The following is a 13,454-nucleotide window of genomic DNA, read 5'->3' on the forward strand; positions in this document are numbered from 1 at the left end:
ACAATGGCAATCCTGGCATCCCTCTTGCAGTCATTAACTGAGAATCATGGATTGCTGTCTTCGTAAAGCTGTGGTGCCTTTGAACACAGAACAGCTAGGATAGTGTAGCTTTATCAAACATTGCAGATTTACCAAGGCTCAGAGAACCACGTGTAAGAAAAATTCTCCGGACAAGCTGACTCCGAAAAGGAGACAAGAAAGGGAGCGATTTAATTCTGTTTTGGCTGAAGTAGCTGGATGAAAAAGGAGAAAGGTCAGAGTAGGGAAATGGGAGAGAATGGAATTCCCTACATTGGAAAAAGTGGACAAAACAGTTCTAGTTTTAATGATAGGGAAATAAAATATATTCAAAACATATTTTGGATTCTCTAAACAAATCTAACCACATTCAGGTTTTGATATAATAATAAGTTGTAATCAATTAAAAAAAGCAAAAGTTTCTCATTGGAGAAGGAGTCAAGAGAGCAAAATAACTTTCCTCTATTTTTTAACATGACAATAGACCCTAATCATTAATGGGTGATTTAAGAATAGTAAAAGCATATCTATAGGGGATTTGCACCTGTTAACATTTTATTTAGCATTCTATAGCTTTGATGTTTGGGTTATTCCTGTTGGGGTACCTAGGATACCAAATGGTTAGGATAAAGTAAACTTTGGTATGATTGTATAATCTTACATGTGGCCAAGGAACCAAAATATTTTGCAAAATTTCATCAAAAGTTAGTAAATTTGTACAAATTAGCTGAAATCTCAAAATATTATAGTGGTTTCCTGGAAAATCCACAAAATATTCTGAGGTATAGTGATATCACAACATTTCGATCATTTCTAATTTTTAAAAAAATATTTTATTTGGATGGTGATATGATGGTCATTTGGAGTTTGATAGAAGCTTACAGTGTTGATACCTGTCTCAGAAGAATGTTAAGTATTTTTTGAAATAGGTTTTCTAAGTGGTTCTTAAGGCTGTTATTTTCAGCTTTAAGAAAATAGCTTGTAGTGATTACTGTGTAACTGGAAGTAGATATACTTCTAAACATATGGTTCTGTCTAGTTAACTTAATATACTTTGAAGTGAAATTTCAGACTATGTAGGTCATATTTAGATGTGGCAATATGTATGTTAGGAGCTCCTGCAGTGAATTCTCACCTCTTCAACATGGATAGAAATTTGAAATTACTGTTCAAGGTATATGAAAAGAAAAACAATGTTTTTCTTTTTCAGTGCAGTAAAAATGTATTTTATTTTATAAGTGAATCTAACCTGTGACTTAATATTCTGATTAACAAACTAGAATATTAAGTCACAGGTTAGCTATGGTTTCACATTGTTAACTATGGATTCACAGAAAGACTAATCCCATATTCAAAAGAAACAGAAATATAAAACAATTAAATTATTCATCAAAGACAGATAAAAAAGGATTGGAAGTCTAGGAGCTTAAGGCTTACTGCTACATAATAAATAAATAATCAGATAAATAACTAAACAAATAAACATGCTATATTGTATTGCAACATGGCTAATTTTTCTATCTTCTAAGTATAGAATATTTTTAACACCAAGATGTATAAGAAAGATTAAATATGGTCTTCGTCCAATATAAAACTTCAGATGGCAGTTTAGAAAGTGCTTACTATTAAAAAATTAGGGTCATGATAAATACAGATATGACAATTGTAGAATAACTGAAATAATAAAGAGCTTGGTAGGATAATATTTCTTGTTTGTATGACACTTCATGTCTGTGAGTCAAAGCTCTTGCTGTTCCTGTCCTTATTTGAATATGAAAACAAATGAACTGCAAATCTTGATGTTCTACAGTATTTATCCAACAAAAGAATTTGCTATGATATTAATTATCCTGGGTGACATAGCAGGCCCCAAAATTCTTGTTGTTGTTTTTGTTCAGCATTATTTCATAAAGCTGCTACAAGGAAATGTCTATATTGTAAATGTTCACAATAAATTATCTAAAGGCATGACATTTTGTGCATGTAACTAAGCCTTCTTCACTTGAAATGTACTATAAAAAGAAATGAAAAAGGTCAGTTATATCAGGGAATTTTATGAAACTCACTGAGCTGGAAGTCTATGAAATTTATCTTATTGTACTATCGTACTATTGTTCAACAAATGTTCTGGTACTGAAGTTGGCTTGCAAGTTATTTCTTTTACTGATTACTTGTGAGTAATTTCTCTTATTAATGTACTTGTTTCTATAGATGTTCAAAAGGATAAATAAAGGTATTTAAGAATTTTTTATTTACATTTATTTGTAAAGCACAATAGACAACAGCAACTGAAGTCATTTTCTGGATATTACAAATACAATTCTATGCACATCTATTGTATAAGTCTTCCTAATAAGTGTATGTTTATACATGTTTATGTTTTTAGATTATGATCAAAAGATGAAGCTCTAGCAAATTTGTCATAATCCCAATGGTCTTAAATTAGGTTAACATCAAAAGTTAAAAAAAAACTTGCAACCTTTGTAAATGTCTGCATTTACCTATCATTTAATAGAATTCATACTTTTACTATGATTCATTTGCTTACTCGTGCAAAATATAAGAGATCTGCATAACTGATGAAGCAGTTTCATTTTAAAAAGATTAACACTATGGTAGTATTTCTTCTGATACAGATGTCTGATGTTCATTAAATTATTTTCATAATACACTCAGTATAGTCTTCATGGAAAAAGATAATTCAAATGGGCTTAGATATGAAGATTACTACATGGAATTAAAACTAATGAAGGATTGTAAACATTTCTCAGCAGTGTTGAAAATCTGTTGAATTAAACTCACAGAGACTAGTAGGAGTATTTGATTTATGAATTTGAAAATAAATAAGTTAATTATAAATTGTAGTGTATCCAGATAGAGCATCAGGGAATGGTTTTATAAATTAACATATTTATTTAGGATTGGGAAAACAAGCTAAATAGCATTTTAAATTTGTAGATAATAAATATGAAGGTAAAGTGCAGATCAGGTTGGGAGTTACAGAAGAAGAGGATATCTACTTAATGATGTTGATTATTTAGCTGTTTTTAAATTCCAGACAAGGATATATTTATTGCTCTGTATCTACTTCTTCTTTGATTATAACTCACTTATATTGCTTGTTTAACAAGTAATACTTTGTAAGCTTGGAGTCACGTCACTTATTTCTCCATTAACTACTCACTTTGCAACAAAATAAACCTTTGAGATAGGCTAGGTGATTGGCCAAATGTAAGCCAGAGATAAGTTCTGTGATCTTTCTGACTCTTGCCATAACCACCTGTCATCTGGACTATTGTGATGCTTTTTATATGGGGCTGCCCTTGAAGACCACTCAGAAACTATACCTGGTCCAGAATATGGCTGCACAAATAGATATGGGTGTAGCCTATTTCAGTATGCTATTTAACATCACTAACTTGCAAACAACACTGGTTTCCAGTTGGCTTTTAGATGTAGTTCAGGTGCTGTTTCATGGCTTGGAGTGAGATGACTTATAGGATAGACTTTCTTCAGTTGGTTCTGGTTATCCTTTAAGATCAGACAGGGCTGGAATGCAGAAAACCCATCAACCAAACAGTGCCATCAGTCATTCAGAAAATTTTTGAAACTTGGCTGTTCTAATAGGCCAGACCATTCTGTGATTCTGCCTGGTTGACGATTAGAGTTTTGTTTACATGTTTTCCCCATGTGCTAGTATTACAGTAATATATTTGTATAATATTTTAAACTTTGTACATTGCTTTCAATCTTGGCAATCTAATGAATTATTATTTATCCTTATTTCCTTAAATTATATATAGAGAATATCTATATCTAGCCACCCAGAGTCATCTAAAACTATGAGATGGACAGCATATAAATTTAATAAATAAATCAAATCTTACATTCTCTATGCTCCAGTGTTTCCTTACTAAGCTAACCACTTACGACAAAACATGTAAAAACAAATAAACAAATCAAGGTTAGCACATCAAAAGCTCTCTTGTTGCCACTCTCTCATAATGACACACATAAAAATGATCCTGAGTCCTATAATTTATTTTGTGTGCATGTGTATATGTGCGTATATAAGTGTAAGATATGAAGGGAATCCAGTCTCCAACCATCCAGTTTTAGGAAAGGTTAAGGAGATGGTTGGGCTACAGTTTCAGAGAGTTTAAGATGTACATGACATGATGGAGTGAGATAATCCATTACTCAGATGAGGTATCAGTAAGCTGATGATACCTAGATGTATATTCTGATTTTAGGCTGATCAAATGGTGTTGCAGGGTCTTGTCCAGCATCTATAGAAGGAACAGACTCAGAATCATCCATAGCAACATTAAGTGGCTGCAGTTATTTGGACCACTTTGTCCTGGAGAATTTCCATTTTTGGTCCTAAATGGGGTTGCCCTATCCCATTTAAGACTGAATAGAATTTGCAGGTTTTCCAGGATTTGCAGCTCCTGCTCAAAGAGCAAGTGACAGCTTTGGCCATGAAATCATTGTGAACTAGATGTACCAGTTCTTGGATAGAAAGGTACTTCAGACAATAATTGATGCCTTAGTCACCTTGTATGCAGATTATTCAATGTATCCTAAATAGGAATATCTTTCAAGACCCCTCAGACACTGCAGCTGATGCAGAATACAGTAGTGCATGTTGTAATGGGCATATTACTATATAACATCAATGTTTTGTAAGAGGTACTGGTTGCCAGTAGGATTCTGGGTGTTTGGTGATTACCTTTAAAATCCTTCATGGCATGGAGTCAGGCTGAAGTGCTGTTTGTCTGCAATCATCCCTGCCCCTCCTCAAATAGTGTCAATTGCTGGGACCAAGGAAGTACCTTTTGTAGTACCTGCTTTCTAAATTTGTATGGATTCTGCCCTACCCTTGTTCAAATGGGCCTTAAAAGTGGCTTGTTCCCCAGGCCTTGAGCTAGGGTGGGTGGCAGGGCTCTTATGGGGATACATAGGTTAGATTATATGTTTATTGTTCTGTATGGACATCACTGTTCTTTATTTTTTATTATATTGTTTTCAATGTAATATTTTTTTTTGCCATCCAGACTCATTATAGAGTTGGAAAGCTTTATATGTTTGATATACTTATATATGTTTGATAAATTTTATTTTATTTCATTTTATTTAGATTGTTTATTTTATTGAGTAATAAGTGAATTCCAAAACAAATGAATGAACCTCTGTTTATGTGATGGAGATAGCCCTACAAGTTACTAAGCAGAGTATAGCGGTTGTATTTGGTAGCTGATATGTCAAAACACACACGCCAACCCAAAATTGTGATAAATTGAAGCAGCATATAAATAGCAAAGAAACAAACATTAAATGTCTCATTCATTTACATACAAACCACAAAGAATATAAAAATACAAAAAGAGATTCAATAGATTGGGCTCAAAAGAGCATTTGATCTAGGATGCTTGTGTGAGTCTCTCAAGCCTGGCAAAACAAAGATACCTCTTTTCTATTTCTGCTTTTCAGCAATTGGTATAGAAGCTATGTAAATGAAGCTAGACAACCTGATTGAAGACATCAGAATAGTTCACATAAAAATGAATGAACTCCAAGTAGACCAAATAATCTTAGCATTATGCATAAACCCAGATTATCCCTGCATTGATCATCCAGATTATCCCTGGAATTGATTATCCAATTCCAAAATGTTCTTTCTCATATTACCATTTTTAGAGACATCCCATTCAGAAAACCATCCTACTGTTGTGACATTAAATGGTACTTCAACAATAACAGCTCAATCCTGTCAATACAGGAGCAGATTATCCCTGCATTGATCATCCAGATTATCCCTGGAATTGATTATCCAATTCCAAAATGTTCTTTCTCATATTACCATTTTTAGAGACATCCCATTCAGAAAACCATCCTACTGTTGTGACATTAAATGGTACTTCAACAATAACAGCTCAATCCTGTCAATACAAGAGCAGCCAAAGACACTTGATAAATGGGATTATTTTCTTGTAAACAGAAGTTTATTGCATGATGTTTATTGCATTAGTATGGGTTGTAATTGTATTTGTCCCTGTGGTGTGGTGGCCTAGTGTTGAAGATGCTTGCCTCCCACTCGGAAGGTTGAGAATTCAATCCTAGGTAGTGGCAAATGTTTCTCTCCTGTGCAAAGAAAAAAAAAATGTTGCGAATTCCACATAGGTGTCAGGAAGGGCATCCAGCCAGCGAACACTCAAGCTTCATCCATCTTGTTGCTCTGACTCTATCCTGAATTAAGGGACTACAGGATTGTAAAAAGAAAGAGGAAAAGTAAGAGCAGAGAATAACAAGAACAATAGCAGCAGCAGCAGCAGCAGCAAATAGTCCATGAGGTGAGCCTTGGTAAAGCTTGGGTTAAGTGCTATTTGGGGCTTTTTAGTAAGTGGCTGAGATACCCTGAAAGAAGTGTAAAATCAGGAAAGAAAAAGAGAAAAGAACTTACTATAAACTTAAGCAATAAGCTTTGCATTTTGAACATTACATTAGAAGCAGGAAACCTCTAATTTATTCTTGCCTCTCTAATGCTTGATATCTTTTAACTGTTCTAAATGACAAAGGAAAGTTGTGGGTACAGCTAAGTCTATGACTTTGGGAAACAATAACACAACATCAACTCTGTAAAAATGGAAATGAATTAATATATCCTCCTGTTGCAGTTATTGTTCTGGAACACTACAAAACAAAATATTTGAAGGCTTCGCGTGAAATTTATTCTAGATAATGAACAAAATTATTGAGAGGGGGAGGCTTTTCTTTACTGCAACCTCTGAAAAATCCTGTGCACAATATTTCACATACATATACTAAAACTAAGCAATAAATAAAAGATTCAAATTGCATTTCCACCTTAAATTATGCACTGTATAACAACATTCCCTGCTTATGTGTCTGATGACACTAAAGCTACTGAAGATATAAAATATTCAGTTGTCTCTTCAATTTTATATGCAATCAGTCATATTTAATATGTGCAACTTTATATTGTTAAAACTGAGAGAAATGAAGGAGGAAAGTTATATTGGACTGTTTTTTGCTGTTGCAATCGAATGTATAATAAACCTTTTGTATTATATTAATACTTGTATAGGTATAGGTTATGGAAACTTATGTTGAATAACTTTGATTTGAAAGTCGAATTTTGTTTCCAGTTGTTTTGCAGGTATGATTCCACTTAGCTAGAGTGAAGTAGGTGTTGATTTGAATACTAAAAAAAATATTAGTTATTATTGTAACAGAACATTCCTGGAATAGCCTGTCTGAATTGCCAAAAGAGATAAAAAGGCTGGTTTGGAAACTAACTATGCACTTTGGAGAAAGGATTTCCATTTCGTCTCCTCTTTGAGCAGCAAAATACTTTATGATTCTTCCTGACACTGTAAAGTCTGCCTGTATTTAAATAGGGAGACATATTAAGACGGCTGCATTTTATCCAGTTATTGGGCTGATATTCTTGATTACTGCTGGAAACTCTCTTCCCTCAGTTGAATTTTCCCATTGCCACTATTTTAAAGAAGAAACAGAATAGGTTGAGTATTATGGGAGCACAACTCATGCTCTTGTATACAGAACCAGAGTGGAAATGTAATATTCCTCCCCTTCATTTTGTGAACATTCTATTTCTCACTCTATGTATGCATGCATGCATGCATGCATGCATGCATGCATGCATGCATGTATGTATGTATGTATGTATGTATGTATGTATGTATATTTCATATTTCTAAACCACCCATCTCCCTCAAAGGCATGAAATGTGACACGTATGAAATAGTTCATTTCCAGGTTGGAACATACCAGGTTGGAACAGATAATTTACATGTATTTTCCCACTTTTTTGGAGGGAGAAACTTACTATTTTGATCATTTGTTTCAGTAAACATAATTGTTCCAACTGCTTGCTAGGACTTGGTTAAAAGTCTAAGTAAGTCTGAGAACAATCTAGAGGTGATTAAAGACAAAATGTCCCAAATAGGAAAATACTTCAGAAATGTGTGATGTTGCATAGCCCAAGACAGGGACTTGTGTGTGTGTGTGTGTGTGTGTGTGCATACCTTTGAGTTCATTCCTGGAATCACGTGCCAAACATACAGACATAATTACCAGTAAGTACTGCAAAAACCATGTTTGGTGTAGGGATTAACAAGGCTACAAACTGGGAGATGGTGAGTCTTAGTCCTACCTTAGCCATGAAAGCTGACTGGATGACTTTAAGCCAGTCGCTCTCTCTCAGCCCAACCTACCTCACAGGGTTGTTGTTGTGGAAGAGGAGAGAGTATTAGATGTGTTTATCAGTTTGAGTTATTTATAAAACTAACAAAGGCAGGATAAAGAAATCTGAAACAGAGTAAGTTTTTTTCTGTTGGAAGTCCTGCATGTTGGCTCCTTTAGCTGAGGCTTTCACTTGTTTTGTGCAGCTATGTCTCTGAACATCCTCCTTTTTTCCTCTTGTGATATTATCCATGCCACTAACTCCCTTTGCCATCCCTTCCTCATTCAATCTCCCTCCACATTCTAACTCTTCTGCTTTTTAGCCCCCAACGAGCAAAGATATCTGCAACCAACTGTTCAGCAACTCTCAAGGCCACCCTGCATTCCTGCCAGCTATTTTTCAAGCTGTTGTTAAACACAGGTTTGACACAGGTTTGTCTCTTGCAATTTCTCCTGCATTTGGAGGCCTGGCAATAGATATCAATAGTTTAATTAATCTCTCTCTCTCTCTCTCTCTCTCTCTCTCTCTCTCTCTCTCTCTCTCTCTCTCTCTCTCTCTCTCTCTCTCTGTGTGTGTGTGTGTGTGTTATGGCATAAAGTAGCATAAATTTAGAGGGAGAGATATGACTTATGTCTTATTTGAATCAGAACTTTAAGGCAGGTTTGACATGGAGACTTAATGGGTTCATGGGGAAAAGACTCATTGGGAAAAAATAGATTTCTTACTGCCAATACAGAATGGACCTGTGAAAAGTGCTTGTGGACTGAAGGGGAGGGTCATGCTCACAACAACTTAAAGTGGCTAAGAGAAATTAGACAAATCCCAGGCCTTGTACACAGTATCAGCCACAGAACTGACAAAGCATTCTAGAGAATATCTATAAGCAAAAATCATGTTAGGATAAAAAGGGAAATATTGCTTTAAAAGTAAAACAGCTTTAAGCTGCCTCAATTGTGGGATGAAACAAGGGCAACGGTCCCAAGGCATACCATATACAAACAATTTTAGGTTTGCCCATAGGGAATGTGAGGGTGAGCTCAAAGAGGAGCAAACAGATATCCCGGGTTACTCCTAGAAAGTTATATTTATCAGAAAGTTTTAAACCAGAGGTAAAGGGGCTTTGTAAAAAACTGGGATTGGATAGTTTATTGGCTAAAAAGTGGCATGTCTGCGTGTCAGGACACATAGTAGGACCAATGTTACATCGGGTTTATAAGTACTAAAAGTAATAATTGGTTCTTATGAACCTGTATCACATTTTTAACAATTTATTGTTCGTTACTTCAACTTGGGGGTGAAACTTTAGAGCTGCTCTTGATTATTTGGTCAGGGGAACACAGCAGGAGATTCATAAGCTGAAGCAGATGATTGCAGTGTCCAAGAATACAGATTGGATTTCCAACTATATGCCACAAAAATGGGAGTAGAATGATCTTACTATAATTGCCCAATATTGAGGACACATCCATAAGCCGAGATATGAGTTTGTAAGGCAGGGCACCCCAAATAATTTTGAAGAACTGTTCTAACACTAGGTGTTAACTGATGGACATTTAAAAGAATTGAAACATGGAAAACTAGTATGGAAAGGAAGCTTTACAGTCTCTTTTCACTCTTACCCCCACTTCCTGGAGCCAGCATTGGAGAATCTGTGCAAATAGAAACAATAAAGAGATCCCTATCATTAGTGAAGAAACTTCAGTTTATATTTCTAATGTGAAGGCCCAGAATGAAGACTTGCACTGCTAATGTACAGATCTCTGACTCATCTGCTAAGTTTCTTAGCTGTGGAACTGCAGGTTATGTAGAAGCAAATGCCCAAAACAGTCCAAAGCTTTGTTTTTATGAAACTTTGCAGGCTGCTCTCAGAAGTCTTCAGGCAACTGATTACAGGGAAGTGCATTTTATGGAGCTGCCCATGAAGACCATTCAGAAACTCCAACTGGTGCAGAATGTGGCTGTGTGGATAGTAAATGGTGCCAGATTTACGGGGCAACATCATTCCTGCGTGAGCTGCACTGGTAATCAGTGTGTTTCCAGGTGCAATTCAGTGTGCTGGTGGTTACCTATAAAGCCCTACATGGCTTGGGACTGAGGTACCTGAAGGATCATCTTTTGTCTCTAATCACTCAACTAGGTGAAGCAAAATGAACATGCTGCAGATCCCATCAGCTGAGGAACATTGGCTGGCTGGGACCAGAAGGTGAGCTTTTTCTGCAGTAGCCGCTGCTCTATGGAACATCCTCTTTTTATAGATCAGAGCTTTTGATTATTTTTTACTTTCTGCTCACCTGTCTAAAAAGCAGGATGGAGAATGGAAGGAGCCCTTTTTGTGATACTTTGAAAGCCTCCTTTCCCACATGGTGTGATTTGTAGAATGAAGCTTCCAAAGTATAAGAATGGTGCAAGGTGACCTCAGAAAGAAGGTCTAGTATGGCAAGGGGGTGCTCAGATAGGCTGCATGGACCTGTCAGCAATGGAAGAAAACTGTTGAAGATAAGCGGCATGCAGCATGTCCTGTGCAACGCAAGTCTGAGCTGGTAATTGAGGCTGAGTGGAATAGTGATGGCATGGCTTGCTGTGGAAAGCTGGGTGCATTTATCAGTGAGAATGGTGGCAATTGGGCTGAAGTTGAGGCCTAGGGATAGTGACAACTGCTTGAGACTGATAGGGCCTTGTGATCAACTTCATGCCCAGCCCCAGCACAGCTGCTGAGTGCCACTATTCAGTGTGAACAAAAGGACACAGATGATGGACGGGAGGAAATAGGCAGATGCAGGGAAGACTTCCAGAACTTCTGCAATTGTAAGTGCAGGCATCCTGCCAAACACCCAAATTTTGTGGATGTGACAGTGGGGGGCACTGCAGCAGTTATAACCTCAGGCACAGGTCGTAAGTCCCTTTTCATTCAGTGCCATTGTAATTTCAAATGATCACTGAACAAATGGTTATAAGTTGAGAATTACCTGCAGTCCTTAGGAGATTTCCTTTCTTACTATTGGCAAAGTCATGCTCATCTTTTTTTATGTCTGCTTCAACAAAATTTTAGTCCTTGAATATAGGGCAAATCACATCTAGTTTTTCAGAATTTAGATTTGGAATACAAAACTTCTTGTTTTAAATGCACTTTTTTCTTCTATCTTTGAAGTTTAGCCACATATCTATAGTGCTCTCGCTTTTCATCTTTATATATTCTATCTCTAGTGCTCGTGTGATCTGCATGTTAACAAGCATTTAAATAAGATATGATGTGTCAATCCTGTTGCAGTTATAATAAGATTGAACTGCAGTATTACAAAAATCTCTTCCACAGGTCCTTCTTCCTGTATGTGTGACTCTATATTAAAATGGAAATGAATAAGGAAAATATCTTTGCGTCTGGATATCATTATTCTTCATGTGTTCTTCACACCTGAAGAAGGCTCACTCTCAATTTTGGGATGGAGAATCAAGCTGCACTTTAGATGTAATTTTTAATGCACATTTCCCCAACAGAATCCCAATAGTGAATTCCCATATGTATCAGGATGGTCTATTTCTTTTTGAGTAAATGATTCTATATTATTGTCTATTCAAGTTATTAATATCCCTCCCCCATCTCTGCTCTGCACCCAAACATCTTTTTGGTTATTATATTGATGTATTATTCTCATTGTGTTCCTTTGTCATTGTTTATTTTATTGATCTATTATTTTACTTCTGTTTTTTTACATTCCTTTCATTTTTCTTCCTTTTTATTATTGTAAATATTTTATTAATTTTCTAGTTTTGCAATCAAATACTTAATAGACAATGTGTTGTCTGGGTCCATTAGTAATTCAGTGGTATATATTAATTTCTTCAATCTAGATCCAATATTACACCATCAAATGTCTCCTCTCTTCTTCCAGTTGTACCTGTTTTCCCACACTAGGCAAATACAATTCTTATTGTTATTAATAAATATACAGTGGAATATCAACGTCTTTGTTACATTTTTCTCATAATATCAATAATGTCAGTTTTAGATAACTTTTCTAATCAAAATGTATCTTAATTGCACTTGCACTTAATATCCATATGTTCAATCAGTATCCTGTTTTCGCTTTTTTTAAATTTTAATTTCCCATCATGTTCAAAATATCTCTATTGTTTATAATTTTTCCTTTTTATTATTATAAGCCACCTAGAGTAGCCCCACAGTGAGATAGGCAGCAAATACATTTAACAAATAAATAAAAAATGAGCTGGGTATTTTATTGTATTAAAATGTTACCGTGTGTTTGTTAGAAGACTGCTGAAGAAGTAGAGATTTCTTTTTTCAATCTTTGCCCTTGTTATTGAAAAGGAGACAACTTTTAAGGTAAGCAACACAAAGTAGAAAGTCTTTTCTTTTTACATCTCAGATGAAGATTTTGTTCTCACATATATGTTTTTTTATCATCCAGTGCAGACATAGGAAGCTTTTGCTACCTAGATATTGCTGTATTACCCCTTCTATCATCCTGATTAAATGACCCAAGATTAATTGAAACTGAAATCCAACAACCTCAAAAGGATCAAGAATTTTCCTCCTGGATCAAGTTTAATTCATTTTTTTAGATTTTGGTAAATCAAATGATTATTGATTTAAGCTTCATTTGATTACTGCTTGATGAACATTTTTTTGCTGAGCTCTTAGAATGGCATAAAATATTACAAACAAACAAGCAAATAAAGGGGAAGGATCTAGAAGTCCCTTTTTAATGCAGTTGTTTTTGTTTTCAGCATGAAATAGGAAAGTTACAAAATTAAATGAAAATTGGAATTCTATCCTTTATTAAATAACACATTTTACTTTTCTTTCTCTATCCTCCTTTTCTTTTGTTTCCCCCTTTTGAAGATCAAAATAGTAGCATTATGAAGGAATACTTAAATTATACTGTGGAGATTAAGAGTTACAAAGGAAATAGGAAAGTTTTACAGCATATTATGCTTATGCTTAAAAAATGCAACTGCGAACTTTGTTGTAAGCAATTATTCTGGAGAGAGAAATTTGAACAGTGTTTTTTAGCAAAGAAAAAAACAATATGCTCAAGAGACTGATTTTATATACATAAACAATAAATTCAAGAGCCAACAGTGATGTTCTTAGAAAAGAGTAATTGAATGAGGAGTGACAGTACTCAAATAATACATACCTAATAGGGATGTGCAACAAAAGTCTAATTAAAACTGAGTATTCCTG

Source organism: Protobothrops mucrosquamatus, unplaced genomic scaffold (genome assembly GCF_001527695.2).
Source record: "Protobothrops mucrosquamatus isolate PMUCROS unplaced genomic scaffold, P.Mucros_1.0 scaffold102, whole genome shotgun sequence".
Lineage (NCBI taxonomy): Eukaryota > Metazoa > Chordata > Lepidosauria > Squamata > Viperidae > Protobothrops > Protobothrops mucrosquamatus.